Raw genomic sequence first — 27,272 nt, 5'->3', positions numbered from 1 at the left:
ATGCTAAAATATTAGTATGAATGATACCATCATGAATATAGAAGGTACAGGCCGTAGCGGCTTTTAGGTCCCTTCTAAGCACAGTTCGTAGATAGCTTTGCATTGTCCAATACGTGCGCAAAAGGCAATGCACAAAAGATTGCAGCAGTGCTTGCTTTTCATCCGACTCAGAAACGTGGAAGCGGAACAACAACAAAAAAGAATAACGATTGGGCCACCGTTCTGTGCAGTGTCGGGCATAAGGATATTTCGCCAAGAGAACAGGCGTTTGCTTTGTGTTATTTTTGAGACGACTGACCGAAAAGGATTATGGGATTGTTACCCAACAAGACCTATAAAAAGGGTGCAAAACGCTGATTGTAGCTACTTGCTGCAATCATTTCTTGGCGAGACATTTCAAATGACCATGACCAGAGCTCTAGCTCTCACTCTTTTGGCAGGCTTTACGATTCTAATGTGAGTATGCCTTGTATTTTGGACATGAGAGAAAAAAGCTTTTAAAAAAAATTTTAACGCTGCTCCTACGGTGTTACTCTTCCAATGTTTAATATTATCGAAGGAGCGCTTAGAGCTAATAAGCAGCGCTACTTGATGAAATTGTCAAACGATATATATGAATGTCCTCATGGATCACCACACTGCCAGCATGAGTAAGGTACCTGTAAGCTGCTAATTATTTAGGTAAAGTGAAAAGCTACAAATTTACTTTAATCATCTTCGAATCGTCCTTTAGTAGACACCACAGTAGACACCACGCATATACGCGACAACATGGCACAATGTGGACCAGCGCCATCTTCTGCGTTATATGATAAGTCCTCTTAATTCAAACTATAGGAATGACGGAAACAGTGATGTATACCACTTTTTTCGACCAAAATCAACTTGAGTCGAATTTGCAAGAAACCAACGATGAAATGGGGTACAAAAGGCTTTCAACTAGGTGATATATCTCCAAAGGGCGAATGCTTTGTGAGATCATTTCCCGGGCTCACTCGTCCTTGAAAGCGGCGAAACAAAACACGCAGGAACGGAGATCAGATCAGCACTTCGTCATAAATTGTTCATTTGGGAAGCAAAAAAAAAAAAAAAGGAAGCGCTCCACAGGTTCCCATTAGCCACTCTCCTTTCTTTTCATCGAAGCCAGTATAACTAGCAGCTTTTGCCCGGGCATGACTAGAGTGACGAAGCTCGGAATAACGCGAATAACGTTGTGCAATAGGTAGTTTATTTTTGCAATAAAAGATCTATAACCTTATTAAATCAATACCTAGTTTAACGACGCGTTTTTATAGACGCGCACGCCATGTATACCCGGACACTCTAAGCCACGATGTTGTTTCAAGTATTTTTTTTTTGCTTTTTGACAGTAAGTTATGCTTTCAACAGTCTGCCACATTCCTAGTTCAGCGTCTGCACAGGCGACTGTAAATTATGCATGCAGGCTAAGAAAAAAAATTAAGGCAGAAACTCCTCACTGGGGAATTGTAATATAGTGCGTAGCACTCTTTGTAATCATTACTTATGAAGTCTACACTGTGCCTTTAAACCAAAACTGCTGTATTCTTTATCAGATAAGCAATTACAACGAATACTGCGCACACTATGATGATTTCCCCAGTAAATTTGCTTTTACCACCAATCTTGCTTTTGGTAAATGAAAGAAATGTTGTTGTAGTGCTTTCTTCCTTGCATAATTTGCCCGCCCGCACGCTTGTCTCTGTTCCAACGCGCCCTGTTCTGCAGCTTCTCCTGTTTTGCGTACGCTATTCTCTGGTTACTTGCGTTATCCGCACGTTCCTTGGCCGTGCAAGCTTTCGCTTGCGTTAGAACCACGGTGGTTCGAACTGCGCCTCTGTCAGGCAAAATTGAAACACGCCAAGCCTCTCAACATGCTCGCCTGGGCTCAAGACATTCATAAGAGTGTTCTAAGCCGCTCGTTTACGCATGGTTTTTATGACGCAATGGTTTCAAAATCGGGCTCCTGCATTAGACGTCCTGTGTTCGAATCCTGCCGTCGAGCAATTTTAATGGCGTTTACTTAGTGTTTATAACACAATACTTTGTTTCAGAATGTCGAGTTTACAAACTCACGAAACTGCTTGAAGCCAGAAGGACGAAATTTAGGCATAATGCATCTACTGCCCATCATTCCCACGCTGGCCGAACCCCGCACTTACACTCTTAAAACAGTTGCACCCTTTGGGGCGTATCTTGTCCCACAACAATAATCGCCATCTGCCTTGCTTGCATTTCCTTTCCTGAAAACTCGGCGCTCGCTACTTTCCTGTCGAGAATGCTGCGTCGCACTGATAACGCGCATGCTGTTTGTGACTGGGAAGTACCGGGATCGCAGCGTTAAAGACAGGAAACGGGGGCAAGACAGGTGACGATTATCGGTGTGGGACAAGATACACCCCAAAAGGGTGTAAATTTTTCTAGCAGTTCCTGTAGACACTCTCTGCTTTGGGATTTCTGACTACAGATGGCGTCGCAGTTGCGTGAGCCCACATGAAAGTGGCAGTACGAGTACAGGAGTTTGTTCACTCTTTATGCCAAGGATATCGAAAGACGACTGCACAGCAGTGAATTAGGGTTTGATATATCATACATGCTTCATGGACAAATAGTGCAACAGAAGGTCCCCGAGCTGATGTACGCGGACGACATAGTGCTGCTATCGGGCAAATCATGAGATTTACAGACACTTGCGAATATGTGTGGCGACACCGCGACACATTTAGGCCTTATGTTTAGTAGAGAGAAATGAAGAAGTATTATCTTTAGTGAAGACACGAGTAATTACGTGGTGTCAGTTCGATAGCAAGTCGTCCCCACAGTCAAGTAGGTACCTCGCAGTATACATAAAGCAAAGAAATACTTGCTCAAGCACCCACCAGGGTAATATCAAAATAAAGGGGGAGCGGGATGCAGCAATAATGAAACATAGAAAACCTTGGGCCCACAATAAATATGAGGTGGTACGTGGAATCTGGAAACGATTAGTGGTGCCAGCGCTATTTGTCATTGCCATTCAGTGCTTAAAATCACATGTGTTGTCGGGCTTTCAAGTTAACCGCAGATCGGTAGGCCGGTAGACTTCGGAAGCCCACGGCAAAACTACAAATGAGCAGTGCCGACTGACATAGGTTGGGCCTAGTTTGAAGTGAAAGAGTAGATCAAAATTAGTTTTGAGGAAAGTGTCAGGAACATGGGCCAAATAAATGGGCGGCCAAAGTGCACAGCACAAAATTGAGATGTATACAAAATGCTACAACGAAAACCTTGTACAGTATAGCTGACTAACTCGAGCAGGCACGGTGACCATGTGTCACCGCCCCGTATCAAAGGTGATGCCAATAAATCATTATCATCATCACTTGTGTATTGACCTATTCAAGCCTAGAAGGTGCTAGGGGCTTTTTGAGACACGAAACATGAAGAGCAAACGTAAATAAGAAGAAAGTACCCAGAACACCATGCCGAAGAATACTATGCATTAATATATTTATTTGCTTCAAGATGAATAGGTTACCAGTAGTTACGAAGGTTAATAAGGAGCAAGCGGAATAGTGGGTATAACTTTATGGGCACCGGATTGGCGTAATGCTTCTTAAACCATAATTTCAGTTCTAAAGATACTGGATTATTTCATCGTTTGCCAAGGGGACTGCGAGCGTTGGGCACCTCGTTTTTATCACGCATGCAAGCGCTCTTCCTGTTGCGCAGCCATGTCAGTAGCGCTACGTACGGTTGAGTATTACACGACAAAGTAGGGCGTTTGTCTCTGTTCGTGATAACGTAATGCGAACTTCAGAAGGATTATTTAAAGCAGTTTCCGCTTCAGCGTCTGCCTGTTCGTGCCCTATCACGCCATAGTGAGAAGGTATCCACTGAAAGGTGACATTGTGCGCATTTCTATTTGCGTGGTCGAGATGCTTTGTAATTTCAATAGTCATTGAATAATGACTATTGACTCTAATAATACTACTAATAATAATTGACTCTAATAATGACTCTTCCTAGATTTCCAAAAAGCTTTCGACAAGGTTCCTCATGAACGGCTCTTTCTAAAACTATCATGCCTTAATCTTAACCCTCGTGTTCTCCAATGGATACGCAACTTTCTCACTAACCGTCAACAGTTCGTTTACGCTAACCAATGCTCGTCTACCTTATCACCCGTTATCTCTGGCGTGCCACAAGGCACAGTCCTGGGACCACTACTCTTCTTAATATACATTAACGACTTACCTATAGGCTGTTCTTCCAAAATTCGTTTATTTGCCGATGACTGTGTAATCTATCGTCCTATTACTAACGACGCTGATTCTCGCGCCCTCCAGTCCGACCTTAACGTCATTGAAACTTGGTGTAACAATTGGCTAATGTCCCTTAACGTCAAAAAAACATCACTACTTACTTTCCATCGTCGCCAATCATTTATGTCAGCTAATTACACTATCGCCGGTTCGGAAATATGTGCTGTGACTTCATATAAATACCTAGGCGTTAACTTGTCCAATAACCTCAGTTGGTCCTCACACATTTGCAACATTAGCAATGATGCCAATCGTGTACTAAGCTACCTGCGCCGTAATCTACGTGTTGTCCCGCACTCAGTAAAACTACTCGCATACTTAACAATCGTTCGACCCAAACTAGAATACGCATGCTCAGTATGGGACCCACACCAATCTAACCTGGCAACAGCACTAGAATCCATACAGAATCGTGCAGCAAGGTTCATTCATTCTGACTACTCTTACCACACTAGCGTTACTAAACTCAAATCATCTCTGAAACTTCCAACCCTCGAGCAGCGCCGCAAAACAGCAAGACTGTGCCTCTTTTACAAATTTTATCACTCACTACTTCATCAGACCGACATCACGCCTGCGCATCACACTTCATCCCGTCATGGCCATTCAAAGGCTGTTTATCCCCCTCCAGCTCGCACCTCCGCTCATCTTAACTCTTTCTTCATTCAAACAGCGAAAGACTGGAATCATCTACCTTCTGAAGCGGTGCACCACTCCAGTCATTCATCGTTCAAGGCATTTATTGAAAATATTATGTAAATATGCCCACCCCTCATGTAAAACCCCAAATGGGGTATTTGAGGTACCAATAAATAAATAAATAAATAAATAAATAATACGGCCCCGTCTGGGGACACATTCAGTCGTTTGAAGAGCTGGCTTGGAATCGCAGAACATCGTCCACGCGTGAGCAGGCTCCTCGGAGAGAAATTGAAGTGCCTTCCGGATAGCAACAAGTTCTGTGGCAATTGATGTTGACGTATGGTCTAGTTTAAACCGCGGAGCGATGATCATATGTGGGATGACGAAGGCTTCAGCGGAGGCATGTTGTGTGACAGCTCACTAGGGTTGAAGATTGGGCGAGTTGATATTGCGTTCTAAAGCTGGTACAGCGCAACATAGAAATGAAGAAACAAGCCGAACCGGCCTGATGAAAAAACAGAGCGCAGAGTTCCAGCTGTTGGAAGTCAGCGCTCTGTTCTTTTGTCTGGCGTCGGCTCGGCTTGTTTCTTCCTTTCTACGTTGCGCTGTGTTAATTTTTAGAATGGTGCGACAGAGCCATCGGTATACACGTGTACAGTACCTCCTCACTCTACAGAAAGGTGAAACAGGGTAAGTTGCATGAGGCCGATAGATGGAACGGATGATTTTTTGGTAATTCCAGAGATCTGGAATGCAAAGGTAGTTTTGGGCAGAACCAACGGGGGTATTCTCCAAATACAGGCGGCAGAAAATCTTGACGGCAGTATACTGTGATGACGCGATAGAGTCCTTGAAAAGCTGGAACCTGGGTGGGTGGCAGGGAGCGATGACAGCATATGGTGGCTGTGTCAGGTCAACACGCGAAGGTAGATTCGAAGAGGCTTGCAGAGCAAGTATGCGCCAATAGGACAAGCATGAGCCTCCGCTATTGTTCCATTGGTTGATGTGCATCGCGGGAGGCCCAAACATGTGCACAATGCTTGAACTTGAATGCTGTCCAGCGTGCGCACACAGCTAAGTCTCTTGCTTGAAAGCGCCGGCATGCTGCACGGTATATGCCCTACAAAGAGTGCCTCGTGCAATTGGAGTAATGACGACTCCGGGGGCCCCATCTTGCTCCCGCAGCGACGCGAAGGACGTGGACAAAACTCTGCAGCTTTAACTTCAGTGCGGTGACGTGTCTTGCCCAAGATAATCCACGGTCTATGACTAAGTCAAGTAATTTGTGGCGTGTTACTGCAGGTATCCCTACCCCGTTAATGATTATCGGATATCAGGTCATTCGTTTCCGTGTAAATGCAATCACGCAACAATTTTCTCTTTGGAGCTGGAGGCGTTGACGCCGCAGATTTCATCATCGCTCCACGTTGAAGCCTAGACGGCATTTGGGGGGGGGGGGGGGGGGGGTAGCTCCAGGTGCCCATATGCCGAGAGTCCATGAAAAGTAATCAGTCAATGCTTAAGGCTTTGTTTGCTTAAGCACCGGTACGGAATATTGCAGTATTTTAGCAAGAAACACTACGTTACGAGAACTTAAGAAAAACAAAAGAATTACGGCAGATCCCATCACACAATGAATGTCGATATTAATGCCACTAGAATTGAAGCAATGTAGCGACACCATATTGGCAAAGCGAAGGGCATCATGTATGAGGTCTGTAAGCCGCGGAGCTCCTCTCTCGCGCATCCCTTCGGGCAGGCTGCGCCATCATCCGCACGTGGCGCGTGTCAGAACATATATTTAGACCCGATTGTCTGCGTCAAAACACGCGGGCCCTTTCCACGCAGCACCACAGAAAAATTTCTTTTTAAATTGCCAGTCAAGATCGGCACATACCCAGTGACCCAAGTTGGCGTCAGCGATGTTACTAAAATGTGGCACAGACACAGTCGTACATACTGAGTGACCCGAATAGGCGTCATAGCGTTTCGCTCACTGAAGAGCGACATATACTCGTTGTGACATTCTCAATGACACAAGTTGGTTCAACGGTTGATTTTGAACATAGTTCCCTCAGCAAAGCAGTCCGATGCTCTTCCCATTATACCTTGCGCTGCTCGTTAGACCAGAATCACTAGGCACTCCACTTAGCTTTCTTTTCTGGAAAGAAATTGCGCGAAATTGGTTAGTACTATGAATTCAACAAAACAACGCTGGTCCAGTTTCAACGAGAGCCCAGCGTTTGCATTTGAGATTACAGCAGTCGTATGGTCATGTGACATCCTTAAACAAACACGAAGAAAAAGCAGCTGCTGTAAAACGAACCACTGAGAAGCTGATGTGCGCAGATTGTGTAAGGAATAAAAAAAAACTTGGTCTGTATTGTGGTGGGTGCGAAACTCGCTTTCTTGATTTCTCAGCGGATAGCATACTTCTACGCAGGGTTGAGTCTCCATTCCGGTTTTCATTCCTACAATGCACAACAAGCCTTGTTTGGACGAGTAATATCCACATCCCAAAATTTCAAAAGAAGCCATAGGACGTGACCCTGGTAGCGCTTTCAAATAATTGCTGAATTTTTGGAGGTTTCCAAGAACTTGGTAATTGTTTATTACGCTTGTTTCGAAGCGGGAAGTGCTTCTGCAATTTGAGTGCTATGGCTCCAATTTACATCAGTTCTACCGATCTAAATTTCGCAAGCTTTAAATAACAAGCTTTCTGACTCCTCCCTCGTACATATAGGTACTTTTCTTAACTTCTGAAGAGGTAACGTAAGGCAGTGATTTCATGTAATTGTTGTCTATTCAACCATATTCAGACAAGAAAATTTCTACAACTCGATGTCGCAGTGCTCCGCCGATGTAGCTCAGCGGCTGTAACGCTGTGCATGAGCCTAGGAACTAGACTGCTTGAACTGGTAGCCCATTTTAACGCGACAGCGTTAAGGAGCTTGTGTCAAAGAAAAACCGGTGTCAGTGGCGTTGTGACGCAAAAATTCTGATTCATCGAGAGGGTTATGATAAATGAGAGTCACGTCGTTTTCACACAACCTTTGTCACTACACGAACGAAACCACCTGTGTCGTTCTATGAACTACACAGCTGGTGCTAACCCGAATGAGTGACCATTTGTATCACGGAGTCAGAGAGAGGAGTATAAACCCGCCGCGGGCTACCGAGTGTGCCCCCCCGTGGTGACGCAATAATTTAATGTTATGGCCTGTCTGTATGGAGGCGCGGATAGTTTCCATGCGTTGCGGAGTCGTCCGAGTGGCGCTGTGATCGACGTCATGGTTCGTCTGTGAAGAATGGGGGCGCCGCCTCGGGGCCGCCGCTAGGCCTGCGGGAGAGAAGGCGTGTGCGATGGATAAGGTACCGTCTACCAGTACGGGGCAGACTTCTCAGTCTTCGGCTTCTAACGAGTGCGGCTGGCGCATCTACGTTTGCTCCTGCTCGGTGACGGAGTCGGCTACGTCATGAGAACTGGGCCGCTATGTGAGGCCATAGCATGAAAAGCGAATAATAAAGCGATGCGAATGGGCTCCGATGACTATACCGCATTCCAATCGTAAAGGCGAAGGCTAAGCGTCCTCAAATTATTTGATGTTCATAGACTGCACATCATTCATTTATCGCGCTTTTCGTCACCATTAAAAAAAACAAGTATGTGAAGGTGTAATTCTACAGCTCTCCATTATCACATTTTTCTTAGCAAGCATACCGCCTTGCAGAAGTTGCAGAAGAATTGATGGGGGCACTAAGTATAGTGTGTGGCGATGTAACTATCACAAGTTTATACGTACGCTGTCTAACTGATACTCCATTTGTATTGATGCGTCCGGCAACTAGATTCCCTTGTTTTCCCAATGTCAAGATGTCTTGCACAGTGAAAAACAACTTTTTTCCAGTACATCTCGGACAGTGAGTCTCTGGTTCCAGGTTGCAACGTGGATGTATTCGGCAAACTTTATGAATGTCTTGATATCACTGCTCAGATACAGTTAACTTTTTACCCTGAAAGAACTAGCTTCGAGTTTCTGATAAGCCGAGCTTGTACATTGCACAGTAGTCAATAGGCTGTGACTGGACTCCAGCAGGCTTGGTTTCCTTTCAGAGGTAAAAGGCAGATTCACAACGTTTCTGTGTGTGGAACTTTGTGGAAGCTTGAGAATTACAAACGTCTACGGAAAACCAACGCTTCTCAGGAGGCGCTCGTAAAAGAATTCCTACAGGGCAGTAAAAGAAAAACCACCTTAATTTTACTCTTCGAAACAACCACGGGGCCTCAAGTAGCACAGTGTTCTTACGTTTTACGAAAATTTAACCTTAGGGAGTTTAACGTACTTTTCCTTTAAATCAAACATTTTTTTTTGTAAACCTTTCTGCGCCTCTCTGGCGTGGCTGCCGCCTGCTGAGGCTCGCGCGTTCTCTCCGAATAGCTCACACTCGGCTCCGGGACGGCAGCCGAGTGTAAGCGATGGCTACACTACATCCAGGAGGGGTGGCTGCACTACTTCACCCGCAGAAGAGCGAGGCAGAGGCAACGACCCGTCTGCCTGCGCAGGCGGGTCGTTGGCCGCTGATGCCGACAGCGAGGAGCTTACGACGTGGTTAGCAGCGGAGGACAGTGCCTGACGTAGTGCATGCGTTGGGTCACCTGGCAACCGCATGGGCCATCGCATCTGCGGCTCCAAGTGGGGACGGGCTACCTTAAACAAATCACGCAGAAAGCTATCGTGCCTCTTTCAACAGCTATAAGGCTGGTTGCGTTTAAAGGTGCATTGCATTCTTCGCTAACAGCAATAAAGAGTCCGGTATCACTTCGCAATCACATTGAATACGCACAAACATGTGTTTCAACCAACTTTATGCATTTACGAAAGCTTCACTGTATACAGATTCCAACAGGGCACATTGGATCTGCGGAATTATTTAAAATTTTCTTCCAGTGCTAATATTGAAGCAGGGCAGAGGCTACGACCATCGGGGACAAATTTATTTGTGAAACATGCCCTAGAAGCTTCTTGCGCAGAAAACTAGGAGTCACCAGCTCTTGCATGGGTATTCCGCCGATAGGGTTGCAGTATATGGTTTCAAGGAGATTAACTCACTGTATGAGTTCTTTCATGTTAAACAACTCGAGCAGGACGAGGATTGCAAACAGCAAATTGCTTTTTTTTCGTTGAGAAAACAACACATTGAAACAGTTGTTCAGAGTTTCAGCGAAATGTAATTCACGAGTACAGAAGCTAGATATAAACGCGGTCGGAATTCAAATAAGCGATACCTTGTTCCAATGTTGCGTATTGCAAACGCACATAGATACAGTTCCTTTGTACGCAGATTGACGTTGGCTTATTGTAGCCATTTATTGCGTCCATGGCACAGGAATTAAAGCCTCGTCCACCTTAACAGCACGGCAACTTGCCGCACGCCGTTCGCAGACCACCGGCACGTCTTCAGGGCCAAAAGAGAGCTCTCACTGTCACACAGAGGCTCTCCCTGCGAGATCTGCCTGCGGCACAGCGACGTGGCTATTTAGCAACAGAGGAGCGATCGCGGCTAGGATGTGGCGTCACCGAAAGCCTCGCCACCGCTGATCGCTCGTCGCCCATACCATAGCCAGGTATTTTGCAGTCTATTTCAAATCTGTAGCTGACGGCACTTCAGAGTGAACCGCTGTCACACCCAAACCACCGTGTTTTTTTTTTTTCGTACGATAGCAGTTATATCAACGCTCTTAGGCCCATTTTTGCCGTCGGCGTCGCAGTTACTATCTGTATAAAGTAAAAGTGCCGCACCGTCGCCGTGCACCGTAAGCTATATATGTGAGTGAAAGTGCACGAGGGTAGCCGATGACTGCGGCTCATTATCACGCGCGCAAAGGTGGAAAATGGGAGAAAACGCGCCGTCTTCATCGGGGTAGGGCGTTGTACTTCGGCAGCAACTGCGTATGCGTGGTCGCGCGGGCCGTATCTTGAAAGCGATCTGCATTGGGGCAGAATATAGATGAGCCGACAGCTCATACCTTTGTGCGTGCTCTGTACTCGCCGCTCAGGTTGGGTTGAAGGAATAGAGAGTACGACGGACACTTCGCTCGCTGCTGCTGCCGCGCTTCCTCACACCGACGTTTTGACAGCGAGTGCTCGTGGTGATCGAGTGTGACGTGCTCATGTTTGCCGGTGCCCGCAGACACCATGCTTGTTAATTTACTTATTAAGCGAATGCTTCCAACTTTATACAGATGACAAACCTACTATTCTTACTTTGTATAGCTGTCAACTAACTTGCTATTGCAATGAATACTTCGCCTTTCGAGCGAAATTGATAATGTTTTACCGTTGTTGACACTTTACCCTCCCCTTGAAGTAATTTCACACAAACATGAAAACAAGCTGATATTTGCGGCGCAGCCGGCTGCAATGCGAGTAAGGCTTACCGGTTCGCTCTGTGCCGTCGGTGGCGGTGCACTGCAGTGGAGCATGACTCGTATAGAAACTCTCGTTGGTGCTGAACGGTTGACCATGGAGAGCGCTTTTAATAAAATGAATAATGCACGCCACTTTCCTTAGGATAGGTGCTGTGTAGCTACAAAGGCCAATGTTTGTGTTGCCGGTGATGGCGACGCGCTGCTGCAGCGTCCATGTGCTGTTTCTTAGGCCAGATACACAGCCGTCGAATGCCCCGTCCCCTAACTGCCCCGGCACCGATGTCCGTCATGAAAAACTGTCTTCTGGCAGGTTGTTACTAAGAAGTAAGACACTGGTAACATTAGGAGCATAAACCAAGATCACCGGTGTGCTATTTTGTAGGAGTAATTGATAAGAAAACACTGTTTCATGTCGCACGCCGCTTCCGTGGCGATGTCGAGAGGGGCCGTTTGACGGCTCTGTGAATCCGGCGTTAAACGCAAAGTATTCACCATTTTTGCTGACTGCGAGAACCCACGATTAGTAATGACCATTGCTGTATTTTGATGCGAAAACGTTTTATGCTCGTTAGGCGAAAATCCGCCGAAGTCGGCGGCACGACTAAATGATGGTACCAAAATAGGCACAGAGTATAAAGACGTTAAAAAATGCTCGGATTGGCGCCAAATTTCTCACGCATATTTACGCAAATAAAGTAAGCTAAGTCGCTGGTGAAGAAAATTCGTTAAATCTCGGTTTGAGTGGGAATCGAACTTGGGCATGCGGGATGGGAGGCGAGCACGCTTCCCTGACGCCAAGGCGCCTCCGTGGTTCTGGCTGACTGAAGGTGTGCCTAGTGCGTGCCTCATTGCACACGTCACATCACAGCCATCTGAATGACTAAGCATGTGACGTAGTGCGTGCGTCGCTGCGCACATGACGGCGCAGTCAATGGGGAGAAAGTGGCGCCACGTCATGAGTGTATAAAATGAGTGTATAAAATAAAAAGCAGCAATGTCCAGTTGAATGCCGCTGAGCATTCGTTCGAGTTCTGAACTCGTCGCGGCCTAGCAAGCCCATTGAGACGCTTTGCACGTTTTCACTTGGCCTTACCGAGAATCATTAAAAATTAGCGCGTTCATGGCATTCCAAGGTCTATAAACGGCATAATCCTTTCGCATTCCAACGCGCAAGCCGTCTGGAATGTTTCTGCCGAATTTTTTGTTTTGTCACATTGCGCTGTCAAAGGCGCCTACCGCGGGAAACCCAGTGGGCACTTTCACCGGTTGAGACTAATATTACTTTTAGGGTCCCTGAAAACAAATGCCGGCTCTCTATATATGTTTGTGCTAGAAACCTGTTATCATTCATTCGCACTTTCACTTTCAATAAAATAAACTGCACAAAAATATTTTGTCTGAGAAGCGGCAGAAATAATAGTTGAAACAGCGTACGGTCTGAATCTAACTACCCCGATGCTCATGCTCGTAATTTTCACGAAAAGTAATAAAGGGATAGGGCTTTTTTAGTTTTGATCATCAACTAGGCAGGAACCACAGCCTTTAAGACTTGCTTTCCATGGCTTTTGCACGTCTCCCACCATATTGCCACTGGCCATTTTCTTCTGTTTCCATGACTTATTTTAAAAAGTTCGCGTGATGTCCGCGAGTTGGTTGTGTGTCAGTTCGAAACTAATTGGACATCAGTTCGAGATGTTTGGAAATTCGGTTGTTTGCTTGAACTCAGTAGTACGATCAGGACTCGATTGCAACGAAAGGCCATTGGGACACCGCACATTGGACGCTCATGGAAAGGCTACGAGATGAGGGAATCTTAGAATAAAAGTGATTTCGAAGAGCAATTGAGGAATACAGAAGTACACGGGGTTGCCAGGGTGTTTGAGTATTTGTACGGGAAGAAACATTTACTCACAGTAGACAAAAAAAAACTAGGAAGCTTACCAGGAAGTATGCGACGGGTATTGTCAGCAACATGGCAACAAAGAACATCAAAGGCATAGTGAGAGAGGCTGAGACAATCTTATGGGTGCCGGCAATGGAAACGGAAGCTGCTATGAGTAACCACCTCAAAGAAATCAAACGAAATCAAGAAAGAAACAATTTATGATAATTCAAATGGATGCTGCTTATTTTTTGAAGCGACATCAGGATGCTTTAGAACGCGTAGTTACGAGGGCGAATCAGAAAGTCCTTGCCCTATTTTTTTTAGTCACATTGCGACTGTAAATGCGAAGTCGTCACATCCATTCTCCACGGAGGACCTTTTTTGAACCAGCTCGGCCTTTAGTAGGAAGACCACAAACGAAAAAAAGTAAAAGTGAAAGAAAAGTAGGGAGACCCCAAAGAATGAAGGCGTACCAAAGGAGAGTTCCCAGTAATGGTTCAAAAAGTTTGATGCTGGGAATTCTTTGTGTTTGTGTGTTTTCTGAAAAATATACGTAGCACATTAGGCAAAATAAGAACAAGAGCTTGGTGGCGCAACTCATCACCGAGTTTCAAAGGGGACTCTCATGGCATCCATCCATCCATCCATCCATCCATCCATCCATCCATCCATCCATCCATCCATCCATCCATCCATCCATCCATCCATCCATACATACATCCATTCATTCATTCATTCATTCATTCATTCATTCATTCATTCATTCATACAAATCCCACAAGGGGTTCCTAAAGTACACAAATACAGATATCTTGAAAGTGGAGGTGCATCCTGCCGCCTAAAAATAAATTTGTAAAATTTGCATCAGAGCTGTCGAAGGGAGTTTCACAACGGTTTGCGCGCGATGGAGTGCGAAGAAAACGTCGATGATCAAATCTAAATAGAACGACATTTTCCAACAACAGCAATTTTGCCACGAGTGCACGTGCTTGGGCTGCCTGGTCGCCGATTACTTATAGATTCCAGAGCGAGCGGCTGCAGCTGCTCGCTCTATGTTTCGCGTTGTCAGGGGTCCGCAGAGGCCGTCGCTGCAGCCCATGAACGATGACGAATAAGATGCAACGTGCTTCAGATACTCGTCCGATGGCGACTACGACATACCACCAGAGTATTAGGCTGATTTCGCCTATGAACCCGATGAATACGTGCAGTGTTAACAGCATGGTGCCGTTCGATAAAGTATTGTCATCACACAGAAATGTGGTGTCATCGTGTTGAATAGTGTCATCGGGAAGGAACACTAAACACAATGTGCCTTAACCATTGCTTCAATGGGAACTTAAAAAAAAAGTCAGCCGAGAGTGCGCAGTATGGCCGGTTGGTCGTCTTGCGTTGTTGCGGCATCATAAGCAGCAAGATTGCATTTTTGAACACAACGCAGCAGCACAAACCTGAGCAACATTTCACCGCAACACTAAACTCAGTGACACAATGAGCGACAAGAATGCTCTCGCATTTACACATCATGAGAATTGCTCAGGCACCTCCATAGCCTTTAGGTCGATGGCGCAATGCCAACGTCGACATGATAGTGCTACCACAATCATGACTGATCGATGACAACACGTTTACAATAACATAATCAACAAAGAATAACATCGATGTTTGGTGGAAAATAGTGTGACGACGGCGACATGAGGAGGATGTGATGACGATACCGAAGTCATCACGATCGCGAAACGATAGCGTGATGACGATGGCATGACAACAACTGCATCACGACGACGGTATGACGAGACGTGGATGTCGAAGTTATCTTCATGACGATAGCACGACCACACATGATCTCGGCGACGGTATGACAACGAAATCATGATAACGACTGTATGATGACAATAAATATACGTGCATGAGGACAATAATATGACGATGACCCTATCACTAAACATGTATGAGGACAATGGAGCGACAACGGCATGACGCGTGTCGGATGACAAAGGTGGAGCGACAATGATGGCACGACCACGAAGATGTGACAACAACCGGAGGAAGAAGCAAGAATGACGATGATTGCACGATCAAGACAGCATGACGACGACGGTATGGCAGTTCAAGCTTGATAGCGTATGTGTGACAACAATGGCGCCACAGCGACGGAATTAGCTTGATTGAATGCCGACAGCATGATTACAATAGAATGATGAACAGATAATGACGTCGATGGGTCGACGAAACGGATATGATGACAATGGGATGACAATACTGAAGTAATAGCGACGGTGAAATGACAACTTGACGACGATGCCATGATGAGAACGGTACAACTACAACAGTATGGCGAGAGTTGGCTGTGAAGGTTACATTGATGGCGATAGAACGACCGCGACGGCATCCCGGTGACGCTTTTGAATGAATGCATGAAAACGTGTGTTTGTCGGCGATGCAGTGACGATGATTGCACGACATCGGCATGTGGACGGTGGGATGATGATGAGTATGATGACCTTTACATTAGGATGACTCTATCACGAAGCCTGTCTGATGACGAAACCGTGACGGCGATGGCATGACGACAGTGGAATCATAAAGCTGCAATAACAATGATAACCCGATTATAACCGCATTACGGCGACAGTCAGCGTCACTTGCGCCAAATAGCAAGAAAAATTTTATGGATGTATGTAACCATTAAATTCCGCCGGTCTTCTGTCATGTTTCTCGTTTCTTTGAGGGCAATGACGGATGTTTGGGTGCCTGCATGCGCAACTTCTCCTATTTATGTCGTGTTTGTAAGAAATAAACTTACAGTAATGAGTAAAAATACAGCGCTCGTGTTACGTGTCTCTTCTTCCCTGATGGTTCGTTTGCGCTGTAAGTAGAGATGCAGTCGTACCGCCTCTCAGCTAGCTACCGTACTCCAACCTATATAACAACTTGGACCTCTGGGTCAGGGGTGGATAGCCTGACCACGACAGCAGGACAATAGTACAACGTCAAGAGGCTGGAATGACGAAAATGAAGCGAGCACAATGGCATCACGACCGAGAACACATGGGCGTGGCCCAATCAGGGCGACAATTTGAGCCAGTAGATTGGCGTAAGGAAACAGACAGACAGACAGACAGACAGACAGACAGACAGACAGACAGACAGACAGACAGACAGACAGACAGACAGACAGACAGACAGACAGACAGACAGACAGACAGACAGACAGACAGACAGAACGACGGACGGACGGACCGACCGACCGACCGTGGTAGAGATTTTGTGTACGTGTTCGACGGTGAACGCAAATATTTCAAACCACTACTCTGCCGTAACCTTTGGAAGAGACTTCTAACATATTTAGTAACTAAACCAGTCAGTCACAGGAGTCCGTGAAGACATGAGTAAATGTGAGGTCTGCCATGACGATGGGTATGGCCATTTGTTCTGCTTGAGCGTTGGTGCTCGTTTTAACCGATGCGGATGATCGTAGCGTTCCGTTGCCGTCCACGACTGCTATTGCGAAAGTGTCCACAAATGCGGTGGCTTCACGATCCGCGTCGATGCGGTCAAGAATCGCGCGAGCACGGGCCTGGTGCCTACTCGCGTTGTGTTGTGGGTGGACGTTTCTGGGAAACGGTGAGACTTTGTAGTTGTCTCTAATTTCGCTCGGTAGGGTAACCGCGTGCTCGAGATAGGGAGAAGGGGAGACGTTGCATTCGTTTAGGATTAGCCAGAAACAATTTTTTAGCAGCTCCAAATAACACGTCGAAAGGGCATGAAGTTTATTGCTTTGAACAAGTGTCATGTTTTATTTTCTCAATCTGCAAGCTCTGATTGATATTAAACTGACTCAATTATTCTGACGCTGTTGAATGAAGTAAGGCAGTCTTGTTTTCCGGCAGAAATATTTATATTCTGTGTCTAATACGAGTCTAATTTTTCTGCAGAGTTCAAAGACCAGGTACGAATGCGCAAGGCTCACCGGGTGGTGGACCAGGCCCCGCACTTGTGTCATGCCACCAAAATGTGAGCCATGTTTCAATAGGTTTAAAACATTAAGTCTGCCTGTCTAATGCATATAAGCATACGGAATCAACTCCGTATATTCTTCATCCCAATAAGCCTTTATGATGAGCAAATAGCCTATTGCACGTATTTATATTTGTCAAGTCACCCTCAAACATGCATGACTTCGTCTTAGTCTTCTAAGCGTAGCTGAAGATATTTGGTTGCTGAAAACAACTGGGTGTTTTATATCAATAAAAGCGACGCCAAATTATGTAATGTGTCTGGCTGCAGCCTGCAGATGCAGGCAAGTGCGGATGCTCAACGCGGTACTTGCTCTGCTTTGGTTTGGTCCCCCTCTAATACAGGGAATTACAAGAATAATACAAAATCAGAAACTATGCTTAGGTTAGAAATTATTTATTCGGTGTGCAAACACTAATGAACGAGTTTAAAAATAGGTGCCCCAAAAGTAATTTAACGAATAAAGGAATTTAATCCGACTCGGCGACCAAATCAGCGCACGCTCATACGATCAACAGGCTAGTACACGACTACGAAGGCACGTCCGCGGACTTTCTAGAAGCCGTGCCAACCCGTTACGTCAAGGCAAGGGGGAGAGTAACGCGCAGCTAGGTGAGGGCTTTAGCGTAGCAGAGGTGAGGGCGGTACTGCACAAGCTCAACAGAAAATCGGCGTCGGACCCGGACGGTATAACCAATAAAACGCTCCGCAACTTGGACGAGTAGATTCCGTAGCCGCAAAATCACCGTTCTCGAGCTCCTTCCCAACGCGGGGGTATCCCACCTGATCTGTACAAAGTTCGCGCTGTGCAAGGCTTTCCTATGCCATACTCGGTAGGGGCAGTTCGGATCACTGTTGGCTTTTGTGCGTAATGCCATCGCTTGGTTCAACATCTTTCTGGCATTGATCGGCCTCTTACCAAGCATTCGAAGAACGATACCGCATTCTCTAGAGAAGAACGGCTGGCCAAAGCCTTCTCAACAATAACCAAACTTCAGACCAGCTCCCCCAACCCTTCCCCACCAATCGAGATCCACACAGATGCTAGTGGTAATGACAACGGTGCTGTTCTTGCTCAGATTAAGCATGGTCAATTGTGCTCGATGGCCGAGCACAATCACACAACGGCAGGGCCTCTCGCTCTTTTGGGCAATAGAAAACTTTCGCTCGTACCTACATGGCCACCATTTCGTCGTAATTACTCACCACTACGCTCTCTTAAGGCTGTCTTCGTTGAAAGACTTTACGCGGTGTCCTTTCCAGTGCACATCTCGTGTAAAACAGTACACCTTGTCCGTCGTGTACAAGCACACACTTTTGCACCAGGACGCTGACGTCTTGTCCCACCATGCTGTGGACGCAGCAGTTGACTCCGATTTCTGACTTATGTCCATCTCTAACTTCCTTCATAATGTCGATAAACAGCACCATGACCCTCTTCAGCACACCATAATGGAGCGCATTGGATTGGCGACTCCTAATCCTTCTCATCGCCTATGCTGTATTCGTGATGGAGTGGGGTATAGATGCGCCTTGCGTCCTGATGACGCTGAACTAATAGTAGCAGCTCCGGGCCATCTTCAATCCACTGCGCTTCAAAAACTCCGTGGCATGCGTACTGCTAGGCATCTCGGCATTACTCGTACCTACGGCAGAACCCAGCGCCGTTTATATGGACTGGATATTTACCGCTCCATGTGCCGGTACGTTACTACTTGAGACCTGCACCAACGCCAGAAGCACCATTTTATGCCCATCAGGGCTTCTACAACCCATCGATATCCCCATTGAACTTTTCTTTTAAGGGAGCCTGAACCTGCTTGACCCTTTCCCGATAAACTACAGGCAATAAATTTGTTGGTAACCGCACGCTGAGCTAATGCGCGAGTGTTGCCCACTAGTTGCGCTACAGACGTCGTGGTTTTCCTTCTGGACGAAGTCATCCTGCAAGATGACGCTGCACGGCAGTTCCTCGTGGATCGCTGCGGTCACTTCTTGTCTAAGATCCTCGACGACACCCACCGCTCATGATCTATTGACCATCAATTAGCCGCAGCTCATGACCCATGGATACATGGCCTTACAAAACAGAATGCTCACTGATATGCCAGCCATGTGTTTTTCTGCTAATCAAAGAACGGGGACGTTGATCTGCCAAATGTCCCATTGGCGTATAATTCGCCCCTCCAGGACATTGCTGGCTACTCGCTGTTTTACCTACTAATTCACCGTGATCAGGATCTCTCACTGGGCACTACATTCCTCAGAGGTACATAATTGCATATGGCGTGCGCTCGTGATGCACTTATCATGGCAGCACATGGCCGTTATATTACCCATGGTCGCCTTACCACATCCCAAGCTTCCCCGAATTTCTGTTGAGATAGGCACCACAAAGACGCGAAATTTTTCCCTAGCTCCCTCGTACCCTATGGCCACGACCTCTTTCTGTAGACCCATCAAAAAAACTGCCACGATATTCAGGTTCCTACCGAATCCTACGACAGCTTTCGGATGTCATTTATGATATTGTTGCCGAAAACTGGACGCATCACCTACACGACCATGAACCGATTTCATTCATGTCGCCCACTTCAATGAAATCATTCAAATTGTTCCTTTACCACGTTAGCTTGCTTCGGGACGGCGCTCCATCACCGTCGGGGTAGTGTCGCGATCACGATTAAGACGCGCAAGCCACATATATACCTCTGCCTATACCCCACCTATATATACTGTGGCGAGGAAAGCAAATGTCGCCTTGAAGATGACAAGCCCACTTGTCGAAACATAGGCTCCTGCATTCACCTAGTTCTCGTTTTGCTCAAGCCACAGAAGAGGAGAACAAAGTGTATGTTGCTGCTATCCAAACAATTTGAAACACCTTTCTTACAGTAATTTAAACGGGATATTACAATAAAAATTAGTGGAACTAAAATAAACGTCGTAACAGCGACAGATGTATCGCCAACAGAAGAAAAATTTGATATTAGAATTTCCTCTGCAGTGTTTATTTGGTCGTTCTCTTAAAGACTTCCTGACAACATACCAGTATTTCTAGCTGAATTCATGGCGGTTACATTTGACTCTATGAAAAGCGAACTCACCATTCTCGGAAGTGCTAATAGTAAGGGATTGTTTATATTTATGTACAGCTCTTACTGCAATACTGGTTCACATATTTCCCGGGCATTACATTGTCTAATACCCTCTCACTTAACAGTAATTAGACTAGTATGAGTACGTGGTCACAAAGGATTAGTTATGAATGAATTAACAGATTGGCGAGAGCTGCCCCTAGTGGTTTAATTATCCCGATTATTCCTGTATAAGCTTTTATTACTGCTGCTAGTTCAGGAGACGGGCCGTCATGCAAGACTCTTCTAACCTATGAGTAAAAAATTCAATTGGTTACCGACCTCTCCTATTCCCTTGGAGCAGAAATGTTAGCAGTAATATAATATATTCAAGTCCTCTACGAAATTCCGATTTAGAATACCTGTGTTAAACTATTACCTTAATTATTGTGGTCTAGCACCCTCCTTCTTGAGCTCATACTGTGGTAAGGACAAAACAATAGAACACTTCTTCCTGTCATATCGCCTTCTTCAACATTAAGAAATCATACATAAGAAGGAAAATTTGAGGGTGCAGGATTGGATATAGCTATTCCAGATATTCTGTCTTTCAGAGCCTCTGCTCTGGGACATTATCACAGGGATGTTCGTGCAGCTGTTGTGAGATATACACATGAATCAGGACAATTTCCTCGCTAAACTCTTCAATATTACCTCAATTTATTTTTTCAGCTTTTCAAAATTTTTCACTATTGCTTTTCTAAGGTTCATATGACCATATTTAATAAATCACCCGATTCTTGAACAATCCCCTATAGTGGGCATGAGCCATTCTCGAAAGCAAGCAAGCAAGCAAGTAATGCTAGCGCTTCCATCTCTTTCTTTTAAGATGCTGGCTTGGGCCATCTGTGTGCAAATCTGTCTTTATAAAACGCAATTGAGCTTGTTTCTCTATTGCAACAATATGAATAATGCAAAATTTACTAGATAAATGAAGGAGAACCAGCTTTCTATTTGTTGGGCAATTCAGCATTGTGGTGGGGCAAGCAGTGCATCAGCTTGCCAGCCTAACTGAAATTTTGACATCGTTTATATGCCTGGAAGAGCCATGAAGCTTTATACGTTTTCAGTAGGCGGCAACTCCTTCGTCTTCTCCGCCCTTGCCCCTTATTTCGCTGCTGTTCCAGCGACTGTAGGCTAGTGAATTCACTTTCCGAAATTAAGAGTTACTCGTCCCTTACCTAGGATACGAAGCTTCAAAATCGTAGTCATCAGCTTCTTTGAGTGTTGTTTATAATCGTGTTGATAAAATATTTAGGCTAATGATAGTTAAAGGGCAATTCTGAAACATCATGTTTTCTGAAAGCGAGTGAAGAGTGAAAATTACGTTCATATAATTATAAACAAAACATGCTTTGCGATACTGTGCCCAAAAATAATGCCCGCTCTAAAAAGGAGCTTTTTATGCCATTAAAAAGCGTTAATTAGAAATATAAGCAGATATCACTTTTTAATGCGTAAGCATTCTTTGGTGGGTACACTAGCAGTGTGTGGTGTCGGTTACATGAAAAGTTTAATGCCGTGTATCTGCAGAAAAATACATGATTTGCGAAGTTATGAAATTTAATCATTAAGATAGTGTAAATGTTGATTATTCGTAGCTTTATAGGTGGTAAGCAACAATTGAAACTAAAAACAAATAAAATTCACCAAAGAGAAAAGTACCGTCAGGCCACTTTGAAAGATTGCTTTTCGACATTGTGCGTGTGTATGCTGAGCAGCCTGCTGTGGGGCTGCTCAGTTTCAAAACAAGAATAGCTGATTGGTACTTGTGATAATAATTTCATAATAATACAAAGTTATTAGTGCCGTTAAACAACTGTTGACGTCGCCGTCGCCATGTCAAGGTCGTAACAAAAACTGAAAGAGCAAAAATAAAATAAAAACGTCATAAGACAGCTGAATTGAAACTGTTTGTGATGGCGTTCCGGCTCACTTGATACAGCCATATTGAGGGGACCATATAGCTTTCAGACAACTCATCTACGCCCCGCTCAGTACATGGATATAATGTTTTTGGCACCAGAAAAGCGATGAGTAGACATCCACGAGCTAAGAAATGCAAGTAAGCAAAAGCGGAGTAACGGCTGAGCCAAAGAACCCTTACGCATTACTTGAGAGTTATCAGGACAGCTGTAGCATTTTTAAGTAGCATACGTAGAAAATTTTTATAATAATGATGCAGCTATATCACACGTGCTTGTTTACCCTGATAGAGCCTACAATGTGTGCTGTTCATCTTTGACGCATGCTAAAAGACTGTTTTAGTTTCTCGTGCATTGAGACATTTTGCAAGCAAACGTGAGACTTGTATGCGCATTACAGATCACATGCTTGTATGCCTTATATTTTCACGTACGCATAATTAAGGTGGTGGCCCCACCTACTCCAATATACCCCGTACAAGCAAAAAATCATTTTCATAGCCGCTGACGTCTGACAGCGCGCGCAGAAAGTAATTGATGTGGACAGATCTCGGAGACCGTGTATATCTACAATGTGCAGCCTCTCGCGTTAGTCCTATAGGGTCGAAACTGTGAACGGATTTAGGAAACGGGAACTAATGATCACTAATACTTTGCTGGTTAAGCCTCACAAAAGCAATTATAAACCAATTAGTAACTTCACTTGGGAACTAATGAACAAACAGTGCACGACGGCTTCACCGATTTGAAGTGCACGGCAGCCACTTTGGCGGTGCCGCCGTGCTGCGTTATGAAAACAAGTACGTACATTTAGCGTGTGCACGCGGGGCTCTGCGTTCTGTGTTTGCTCATTTCAATCACCAACGATCCATACATACGTACAGCTGTTACGCACATGAAAGTAAAACTGTTTAATCAATGGCCAGAAAGAATACTGTCGTGACGTGTCTCTATTATGTTCCATGTACACGTTATTAAATGATAATGCATTGTTGAGTGTGCAATGCTATACTGTTTGAGCTGTCCAGCGAAAACGAAACAAGCAATGTTGAATCGCAAACAATGTAGCTTACTCGCGAAGCCGCTCATGTTTGTAAACGCGAGTGGTCTACTCAAAAGGTTCCTCGGAAAAGGCTAAGATCACTATCACCCAGTGTTTTAGAATATAAATAATTCTCACTGCGCGGCTTGTGCACGTTCATCATCATCATCATCATCAGCAGCAGCAGCAGCAGCAGCAGCAGCAGCAGCAGCAGCAGCAGCAGCAGCAGCAGCAGCAGCAGCAGCAGCAGCAGCAGCAGCAGCAGCAGCAGCAGCAGCAGCAGCCTGGTTACGCCCACAGCAGGGCAAAGGCCTCTCCCACACTTCTCCAACAACCCCGGTCATGTACTAATTGTGGCCATGCCGTCCCTGCTAACTTCTTAATCTCATCCGCCCACCTAACTTTCTGGCGGCCCCTGCTACGCTTCCGTTCCCTTGGAATCCAGTCCGTAACCCTTAAAGAGCATCGGTTATCTTCCCTCCTCATTACATGTCCTGCCCATGCCCATTTCTTTTTCTTGATTTCAACTAAGATGTCGTTACCACGCGTTTGTTCCCTCACCCAATCTGCTCTTTTCTTATCCCTTAACGTTACACCCATCATTCTTCTTTCCATAGCTCGTTGCGTCGTCCTCAATTTAAGTAGAACCCTTTTCGTAAGCCTCCAGGTTTCTGCCCCGTAGGTGAGTACTGGTAAGACACAGCTATTATACACTTTTCTCTTGAGGGATAATGGCAACTTGCTGTTCATGATCTGAGAATGCCTGCCAAACGCACCCCAGCCCATTCTTATTCTTCTGATTATTTCCGTCTCATGATCCGGATCCGCCGTCACTGCCTGCCCTAAGTATATGTATTCTCTTACCACTTCCAGTGCCTCGCTACCTATTGTAAATTGCTGTTCTCTTCCGAGACTGTTAAACATTACTTTAGTTTTCTGCAGATTAATTTTTAGACCCACTCTTCTGCTTTGCCTCTCCAGGTCAGTGAGCATACATTGCAATTGGTCCCCTGAGTTACTAAGCAAGGCAATATCATCAGCGAATCGCAAGTTACTAAGGTATTCTCCATTAACTTTTATCCCCAATTCTTCCCAATCCAGGTCTCTGAATACCTCCTGTAAACACGCTGTGAATAGCATTGGAGAGATCGTATCTCCCTGCCTGACGCCTCTCTTTATTGGGATTTTGTTGCTTTCTTTATGGAGGACTATGGTGGCTGTGGAGCCGCTATAGATATCTTTCAGTAATTTTACATACGGCTCGTCTACACCCTGATTCCGTAATGCCTCCATGACTGCTGAGGTTTCGACAGAATCAAACGCTTTCTCGTAATCAATGAAAGCTATATATAGGGGTTGGTTATATTCCGCACATTTCTCTGTCACCTGATTGAGTAGCCTTTACGGAATCCTACCTGGTCCTTTGCTTGACAGAAGTCTAAGGTGTTCCTGATTCTATTTGCGTTTACCTTATTAAATAGTTTGTAGGCAACTGACAGTAACCTGATCGGTCTATAATTTTTCAAGTCTTTGGCGTCCCCTTTCTTATGCATTAGGATTATGTTAGAGTTCTTCCAAGACTCTGGTACGCTCGAGGTCATGAGGCATTGCGTATACAGGGTGGCCAGTTTCTCTAGAACAATCTGCCCACCATCCTTCAACAAATCTGCTGTTACCTGATCCTCCCCAGCTGCTTTCCCCCTTTGAATAGCTCCCAACGCTTTCTTTACTTCTTCCGGCGTTACCTGTAGGATTTCGAATTCCTCTAGACTATTTTCTCTACCATTATCGTCGGGGGTACCACTGGTACTGTATAAATCTCTATAGAGCTCCTCAGCCATTTGAACTATCTCATCCATATTAGTAACGATATTGCCGGCTTTGTCTCTTAACGCACATATCTGATTCTTGTCTATTCCTAGTTTCTTTGTCACTGCTTTTAGGCTTCCTCCGTTCCTCAGAGCATGTTCAATTCTATCCATATTATACTTCCTTATGTCAGCTGTCTTACGCTTGTTGATTAACTTCGAAAGTTCTGCCAGTTCTATTCTGGCTGTAGGGTTAGAGGCTTTCATACATTGGCGTTTCTTGATCAGATCTTTCGTCTCCTGCGATAGCTTACTGGTATCCTGTCTGACGGAGTTACCACCGACTTCTATTGCACACTCCTTAATGATGCCCACAAGATTGTCGTTCATTGCTTCTACACTAAGGTCCTCTTCCTGAGTTAAAGTCGAATACCTGTTCTGTAGCTTGATCTGGAATTCCTCTATTTTCCCTCTTACCGCTAACTCATTGATCGGCATCTTATGTACCAGTTTCTTCCGTTCCCTCCTCAGGTCTAGGCTAATTCGAGTTCTTGCCATCCTATGGTCACTGCAGCGCACCTTGCTGAGCACGTCCACATCTTGTATGATGCCAGGGATAGCGCAGCGTATGGAGTCTATTTCATTTCTAGTCTTGCCGTTCGGGCTCTTCCACGTCCACTTTCGCCTATCCCGCTTGCGGAAGAAGGTATTCAATATTCAATATCCGCATATTATTTTGTTCCGCAAACTCTACTAATAACTCTCCCCTGCTATTCCTAGTGCCTATGCCATATTCCCCCACTGCCTTGTCTCCAGCCTGCTTCTTGCCTACCTTGGAATTGAAGTCACCCATGAGTATAGAGTATTTTGTTTTCACTCTACCCATCGCCGATTCCACGTCTTCATAGAAGCTTTCGACTTCCTGGTCATCATGACTAGATGTAGGGGCGTAGACCTGTACAACCTTCATTTTGTACCTCTTATTAAGTCCTGCTGACAACAAGTCCTGCCACCCTCTCGGTAATGCTATAGAATTCCTGTATGTTACCAGCTATATTCTTATTAATCAGGAATCCGACTCCTAGTTCTCCTCTCTCCGCTAAGCCCCGGTAGCACAGGACGTGCCCGCTTTTTAGCACTGTATATGCTTCTTTTGGCCTCCTAACTTCACTGAGCCGTATTATATCCCATTTACTGCCCTCTAATTCCTTCAATAGCACTGCTAGACTCGCCTCACTAGATAACGTTCTAGCGTTAAACGTTGCCAGGTTCATATTCCAATGGCGGCCTGTCCGGAGCCAGGGATTCTTAGCACCCTCTGCTGCGTCGCAGGTCTGAACGCCGCCGTGGTCAGTTGCTTCGTAGCTGTTAGGTTGTGCACGTTATGCTGTCGTAAATGCGCCAATCAGGTTTGGTATTTTCAGTAGGTTCTATTCTTGCTTGCCGTAACTACCCTTTTTTTTAACTAAGCTAACAACACCATTTTTCTAAGCTGTTTCACGTGTTTTCGTTCTGCGTTAACTGTGACCATGAAAGCATATTTGGTATTTCACTTGAATAATGTGCTGTTCTTTTGCAGTGCACGTTCCAAAATGGTGTCAAAAGTCCCTGCAATGGCGAGTGCACTTGCAGTTCTACTAGATATGGCCTCGAGCCACCGGCAAACCACAGCGGCCCCGGAGTCTGCGTAAAGTCTGGTTAATACTCAGTGCTCTGTTGATCGACACATTGTGATGAAACATAGAGAAAATAAAATCTGCATTCGGAAATACTGCTTATTTGGCCAGTCGGCAATGGGGCACGGTGAGGGAGAGGAGAGAGGGTTTTGAACGCACGGAATACTGATAATGGTACTATGGTATTAATACTCATAATGGTATTAATGGAATGCGTGTTAGGAAGGACGTCCCTCAGCAGCCCTTATCTCTTTGCGTGGAAAGATTTAGCCATACATCATGTGACTCTGGCGCCGGCACTACTCAAGCACACCTCGCACAAGCGAATAAATCAAATAAGGGATATCTATCGCTATTCATTTGTTTGTCACAAAATGTTTTCGTA

The 27,272-nt window shown here is 45.3% G+C and overlaps 1 long non-coding RNA gene across 1 annotated transcript; it reads left to right on the top strand.

Annotated features, from left to right (window-relative positions):
- Positions 1-351: 351 nt before the first annotated feature.
- On the top strand, positions 352-26,965 carry LOC140216446 (uncharacterized). The gene is made up of 3 exons (XR_011893119.1): positions 352-456; positions 17,218-17,296; positions 26,791-26,965. It is a non-coding gene; the product is annotated as an uncharacterized lncRNA (long non-coding RNA).
- The last annotated feature ends 307 nt before the right edge of the window (positions 26,966-27,272 follow it).

The sequence above is a fragment of the Dermacentor andersoni genome, chromosome 3, assembly GCF_023375885.2.
Source record: "Dermacentor andersoni chromosome 3, qqDerAnde1_hic_scaffold, whole genome shotgun sequence".
Taxonomy (NCBI): domain Eukaryota; kingdom Metazoa; phylum Arthropoda; class Arachnida; order Ixodida; family Ixodidae; genus Dermacentor; species Dermacentor andersoni.
Note: the sequence above shows the minus strand (reverse complement) of the source record. Positions and strands in the feature narration are given on the sequence as shown.